The 7,500-nt window shown below is 46.5% G+C and overlaps 1 protein-coding gene across 2 annotated transcripts in view; it reads right to left on the bottom strand.

Annotated features, from left to right (window-relative positions):
- LOC143335011 (uncharacterized) overlaps positions 1-3,988 on the bottom strand; it is a 22,267-nt gene extending 18,279 nt beyond the window's left edge. Inside the window, exon 1 of one of the 2 annotated variants that reach the window (XM_076754106.1) lies at positions 775-3,988. The gene's annotated coding sequence lies outside the window, so the exon portion shown is untranslated. The remainder of the gene's footprint in view (positions 1-774) is intronic. The other variant, XM_076754107.1, reaches the window with a different exon arrangement.
- Positions 3,989-7,500: the final 3,512 nt, after the last annotated feature.

The raw sequence follows: 7,500 nt of genomic DNA, 5'->3' as shown, positions 1-7,500 counted from the left end.
TCTGAGCCACGCCCCTCGATCAGCTGATGAGGTTTCTTCTGTTCTTTGACGCTGACACTCGGTCAGATGTCCAGTTTTACGTCTTCGAAGGTCAAACTACAAACAACGGGAGACGATTGATCTCCACAGAACTCTAAATCAGAACGTCACCCTCTTCCTCGCCACTCTTCCTCCTCTCTGCTGTCGATCGTGTGAAGGACATTTATGCCTGAGATGTTTCCATCAGCCTGAACCGAGAAGAGCGTCAGACTGAAGCTGCTTCAGCAGCAGCTGGACGAAGACGCGTTTGGTCTCACTGGCCTGGGTGGAGACATCCCGGACGAGGACACACATCAGACGCTGCGTGGTTCTGTCCACGCCGCGTGTGATTGGCTGGAGCAGCTGTGCAGGGGGTGTGAGCGGTTGAGGCGCGGAGGAACGACCGTGCTGGAGCCTCTGACAGGTTCTGGGGTCCTGACCTCCAGGACCAGAACTCACAGGTTCAGATCAGAGAAGCAGAGGTCTGGTAAATCTAGAAGATGCTGCCGATCAGCCTGAAGGCTCAGCACCTGCACACGCTCAAACACTGAGGACCTGTTGCTAACGTGTCTCTGGGACATGAAGACATCAGTGTCCGGCGTGTTGACCGGCTGCAGACGCCATCACACGCCCGTCACACACAGAGGTCTACGCCACGGCTCACCTCCCGGCACCACCCTGAACCCCCGCCTGCAGGACTCCCCTCAGACACCATCAGGTAACGTCAAGCTCGAATCAAAGGAAGTTGGGACTCACCCTGCTGCTGCGGCGGCGGCGGCGGCGGCGGAGGTGTCACCGCCTGCACTCCAACACGGCCGAGCGGCGAATCAACACTTTCCTGGAAGAACAAGTTGTCAGCGTCCTCCCGTCCTCTTGTCTCAGCTCCAGACATGGACGCAGAAACGCTTCATGTCCTCCAGCCGTGCGATTGGATGCTTCTCTGGTTTTCTGGGTTTTATTTTGGCGAGAAGAAGCGTCTTCCTCTGCTGCTCTGCTCGCCGCGCCTTCTCTCTCTCTGCTTCGACAACAACTGAGAGGAGGATGCTGGCTGGCTCTGGCTGTGTCTCGTCACCGTGGCAACCAGTTGCTATAGCAATGGACCCGAGCTTACTGGGAGACGGAGGTGATGATGGAGACGGTTGGGGGGGGGGGGGGGGGGGCTGTAGGGGGACAAAGAGGAGTTCGCTCACATGGAAGTTAACTGAAGAACGGATCAGTGTGTGTGTGTGTGTGTGTGTGTGAGTGTGTGTGTTTGTGTGTGGGGCTGTGTGTGTGGGTGTGTGGGTGTGTGGGTGTGTGGGTGTGTGTGTGAGTGTGTGTGTTTGTGTGTGTGTGTGTGTGTGTGTGTGTGTGTGTTTGTATGTGAGTGAGTGTGTGTGTGTTTGTGTGTGTGTGTGTGAGTGTGTGTGTGTGTGTGTTTGTTTGTGTGTGTGTGTGAGTGTGTGTGTTAAATTGTTTTCCTCTGACTAACTCTGGCTTCGACGTCTTCGTGGTCGTTTTGCTTGAGACAGACTGACGACGTGTGCGTCCGTCTCTGAGGACTGACTTCCTGTCTGTGGCTCTCAGCTCTGAAGCTCATTGGTTCCTGCTGACAGATCTTCCTCACAAACACGATCAGTAATAACTTCATGTTTGAAGCTTCGTTAGTGTCCTCAAACAGCTGCTCGACGTCGTTTCTCTCAGACAAACAGGAGGAAGAGGAGCTTCTGTTGGGTCACAGGATGAAGATCACTGAGCTGTTAGCTGTTAGCAGTTAGCATTGAGTGCTGTTTGAGGCTGAAGACGGAGGAAGATGAAGAACGTCTGCTGACCTGAACGCACCACAAAACACATACAAACACGTTTGATGAAGATCGCTGATGACCTCAAACACATCGTTCTATTACTGATCAGCCAATGGACACGCTCGCACTTCCATACCTGTGGTGAGACGCTATTGGCTGACGATATGAACGATACTGGTGATCCTGCAGAGCCTCCATATCTGACTGGAACGACTGGGATTGTTCTGGCTCACTGGATTTTTTCTAAAGAGAACGATGAGACATGTGACTGTAATCACTGCAAACCTGAAATTATCCCAAACACACACGCCCATTCCTCCAGCGTGACTGTGTGTGTGTGTGTGTGTGTGTGTGTGTGTGTGACAGACAGCTGTGTTATCACAGGGTGTTAATGTTAATGCCTGCGGCCTTCTGTGATGGAGGCGTCACAGCAGAAGCTACAACAAGAGCAGAGAAAACTCCATCAGTGTGCAGAGACCATCACCTGTGCAGGTACGCAGGTGACAAACAGAACGCTCACACACGGACCACGTGACCTGATGTTTCACACTTTCACCGTCGGCCTGTTTGATGTCCTCAGGTCGACGACTTCCTTCATGTTCTTTGTGATGATTGGCCTTTAGTCACATACGAGCTCAGATTCTTCCTCCCTCTAAATCCCACCTGCTCTACCTGCACTTCCAGAAAACACAAACACAGAATCACACACACACGTGTTCCCTCACATGTATGATTTCTGTTTGTTTGTTTGTTTGTTTGTTTGATGAATCGTTGTGGAACCATTAAACAGAAACAACGCAGAAACGTTCTTAAACATCTGTTTCTGTCCCAAAGCACCTTCATCTGTCAATGAGACCAACAGCAAAGATGAGGAAGAGGAGCAGCTTCATGGACCAGCAGGAAGACGATGAATATGATGACGATGATGATGATGATGAGGATGAGGATGAGGATGAATGATGAGTAACTTGACCAATGAAGACGATAATAAGATTTTAAAGCCGGCTGACGTCAGCGCTGCTTCAGTCACTGAGTGGACGGCGTCGCTCCTCTAACAGCGTACGTTACCTTAACGTACCTTAACGATGTCATGTGACCATCTGCACACTTTAACACACATCACTGAGACAGAAAATCATTTCTATCATTTATTATGATAATTATTATTATGATCTGCTGAAGAGTAGAAAAAAAATAATTTATTTGTCCTTCTGCAAGAAAAATGGTTTCCACCTTCTGTACAACCTGAGAGTACAACCTCAGAGTACATCCTGAGAGTACAACCTGAGAGTACAACCTCAGAGTACAACCTGAGAGTACAACCTCAGAGTACATCCTGAGAGTACATCCTGAGAGTACAACCTCAGAGTACATCCTGAGAGTACATCCTGAGAGTACAACCTCAGAGTACAACCTGAGAGTACATCCTGAGAGTACATCCTGAGAGTACAACCTGAGAGTACAACCTGAGAGTACAACCTCAGAGTACATCCTGAGAGTACAACCTCAGAGTACATCCTGAGAATACAACCTGAGAGTACAACCTGAGAGTACAACCTGAGAGTACATCCTGAGAGTACAACCTGAGAGTACATCCTGAGAGTACAACCTGAGAGTACATCCTGAGAGTACAACCTGAGAGTACAACCTGAGAGTACAACCTCAGAGTACATCCTGAGAGTACATCCTGAGAGTACAACCTGAGAGTACATCCTGAGAGTACAACCTGAGAGTACAACCTGAGAGTACATCCTGAGAGTACATCCTGAGAGTACAACCTGAGAGTACATCCTGAGAGTACATCAACAAACACTGAACGCACCGCAGACATGTTCAGCTCCTGACCTCGTGCTGTTCTCTCCTACATCTCAAAAACAGAACAATTCCTGTCGTACGGCAACTCTGAGGGGACACACGACCTCCAGTGCAGACACACATGCTGCGTTGCAGCGCCGCACTCTTCAAGAAGAAGAAGAAGAAGAAGAAGAAGATGGAGGAGGAGGAGGAGGAGGAGGAGGAGGAAGTACTGTGGGCCTTTATCGGTTCATACAGGAATAAACAGTCAGACAAAATTGAAATAACGCTTTAAAGGTTTTGGGGGAGAAAACAGTTTTCAAAAAGTGGTTAATTACAAGAAAGTACGTTTGATAAAAGAGAGAGAAGATGGACGAATGAATTATGAAAGATGACGTAAAAAAAAAATAAAAGACATCAAGAAAAAATGCCAGAAACTTTGAGTAATAAAGGAAACAGATGAAAGAAATATTGCAGAATGAAAAGTGACGTGAAATATGACCAATGCTGCTTTCAATGACAGCGTGAAATAATGTGTTAAAGATCATTCTGATGGCCCGTCTGTGGGATTTCCTGCAGTTTCCTGTTCCTGAACGCAGCGTTCATGTTTTCAGTCTCATGAATTGACTGATGGGAAACTTTCCAAGATTCAACTCAAGGCTCAGACAAACATTTGAAAACATGGAGGAAACTCACCGCTGACGTCTCTCATTGATCCACAGATCGATAAAACGTCCACAGAGGTCCAGACGATCCCCTGCAGTGAAGACATTTGGTCCAAAACGTGACAATAATCCACAGAAAGGTGTTTCCTCCTCTCAGACAGCAGCTCAAGAGCTCGTTTGTCTTCTGTGTTTTAACTTCCTGAAACATTCAAATGTCTCATCCGACCAATCACAATCTGCCATTTAAAGCTTAGCAACCAGAGCAGCCAATCACAGTCCAAGTTGAGCAGAAGGGCCTCCTTCTCTTCGTCTGTGTGAAGGTTGAGCCAATCACAGCCGAGTTTGAAGATGACTGACGCTTCTCACAGCCAACAGGAAACGGCCTCAGTGCTAAGATTTACAGATCCTTCAAACGTGACAAAGATGGCCGACGTTTGGTTTGGATGGATGAGAGTGCAGATAAACATGACGTCCGTTGTCTCCTCGAGGACCTCAGGCCTCCTGCTGAGCTCTCAGTGCTGAAAGCATGTGAAGAAACGTTCAGGTGGAAACAAAAACCTTCTTCTTCAAGGTGTTCAGACTGTCTGACTCACAGACCAGCTCAGACTAGATCCCAGACCAGAGTCCTCCTCTGATCAGGACGATTCAACGTTTGTCTTTCTGTCTTTTTTCTTCCAGTGAAGCTTAAATTTCTCCTTTGTGTTTTGGTAAATGTCCCTCAAGTATCACTGACAGGAAGTAGAACCATGAGAGCCACGTGGACTCAGAGTAAAGCTCATGGCGTCCTCTGCTGGCTGCTTCCAGACCAGCTGAGACACTTTGAGCACAGAGGTCCTCTGTGGGGACGTCTGTGGGACAAATCAGACAGGAAAAACTGCACAGTGTCTCTCAGTGTGGACAGCAAAAGCTTCTGAAAGACTGAACTCAACAGAAATTCACTGCAGAGACGTTCATTTAGTCTTCATGGACACATGGACACACATGGACACATGGACACATGGACACATGGACACACAAACATGATTACACATATTTTTAGATTTGGTGTGACCTAATGTCCTCATTAATGCAGAACGTCCCTGAGGATCTTCAAGTCTTCATCCAGTGATCCAGTGATCCAGCAGGAACTGCTAACGGCTAATTTAGCAGAGAGTCCATGGAAACAAACTGCTCACAGCTTCTTCTTAAACTTTATTTACAAAATCAAACTCGACATTTCAGCGACGGCAGAAAAGAAGTGAACAAACACTCGAGGTGGGGAAGAAGTAGAAGTGATGAAGAGCAAAGGAAAACACATACATTGACTCCAGGACAACATCATACTTCCTGTTTACATCCTCAAAGCGTCCAAACGATGAGCGGAGAGACGAAAAGCTTGTTTCTTCTGGTTTTCTGTCTCATTAAAAGAGAGACAGTTTTACTTTTCATTTCATTTTCCATCAAAAAGACAAGAAGAAGAAGAAGAAGAAGAAGAAGAAGAAGAGGAAGAAGAAGAAGAAGAAGCAGAGGAAGAAGAAGAAGCAGAAGAAGAAGAAGAGGAAGAAGAAGAAGCAAAAGAAGAAGAAGAAGAAGAAGCAGCAGCAGCAGCAGCAGCAGCAGCAGCAGCAGCAGCAGCTCTTTGGCGTTTCACCTCCACACATTCACTCTTGTCAGATCACACTGGGTTTGTTTCACTCATCCGTTTGTCTGAATGATCAGTAAGTTCTCAGGAAACACCGACAGGGTTTCACACAGGCGCAGTTCTCACTTGTGGACAGCAGGTGTCAGTGTCGACTCAGCAGACCGTCCACCTCTGAACGTCAGCCTGGAGTCGCATGACCATGAACCTGAGCTGAGAAATGAAAGTCTCCACTGGGGGGCGCTGTCGTCCTTTGGCTGTCAGTGCAGACAGCAGGCCGAGCAGAGACTCACTGGGACTCTGAGCTGGTCCTACAGACCCTTGTCTTCATCACATCTTCATCACAGTGGAACGTGGTGTTTGTGTTTGTGTGGAAGCATTCGAGCAAACACCAACACAAACACCAACACCAACACAAACACAAACACAAACACAAACACCAACACCAACACAAACACAAACACCAACACAAACACCAACACCAACACAAACACAAACAGAAACACCAACACCAACACAAACACAAACACAAACACAAACACCAACACCAACACAAACACAAACACAAACACAAACACCAACACCAACACCAACACAAACACAAACACCAACACCAACACCAACACAAACACAAACAGAAACACCAACACAAACACAAACACAAACACAAACACCAACAGAAACAGAAACACAAACACAAACACAAACACCAACACAAACACAAACACCAACACCAACACAAACACAAACACCAACACCAACAGAAACACAAACACAAACACAAACACAAACACCAACACAAACACAAACACCAACACCAACACCAACACCAACACAAACACAAACACCAACACCAACACAAACACAAACACAAACACCAACACCAACAGAAACACAAACACAAACACAAACACCAACACAAACACAAACACAAACACCAACACCAACACCAACACAAACACAAACACCAACACCAACACAAACACCAACACCAACACCAACACCAACAGAAACACAAACACAAACACAAACACAAACACCAACAGAAACACCAACACAAACACAAACACCAACACCAACACCAACACAAACACCAACACCAACACAAACACAAACAGAAACACCAACACCAACACAAACACAAACACAAACACCAACAGAAACAGAAACACAAACACAAACACAAACACCAACACAAACACAAACACCAACACCAACACAAACACAAACACCAACACCAACAGAAACACAAACACAAACACAAACACAAACACCAACAGAAACACAAACACCAACACCAACACCAACACAAACACAAACACCAACACCAACACAAACACAAACACCAACACCAACAGAAACACAAACACAAACACAAACACAAACACAAACACCAACAGAAACACAAACACCAACACAAACACAAACACAAACAGAAACACCAACACCAACACAAACACAAACACAAACACCAACAGAAACAGAAACACCAACACAAACACAAACAGAAACACCAACACAAACACAAACACAAACACAAACACCAACAGAAACAGAAACACAAACACAAACACAAACACCAACACAAACACAAACACCAACACCAACACAAACACAAACA

The sequence above is a fragment of the Chaetodon auriga genome, chromosome 17 (genome assembly GCF_051107435.1).
Source record: "Chaetodon auriga isolate fChaAug3 chromosome 17, fChaAug3.hap1, whole genome shotgun sequence".
NCBI classification, from domain to species: domain Eukaryota; kingdom Metazoa; phylum Chordata; class Actinopteri; order Chaetodontiformes; family Chaetodontidae; genus Chaetodon; species Chaetodon auriga.
Note: the sequence above shows the minus strand (reverse complement) of the source record. Positions and strands in the feature narration are given on the sequence as shown.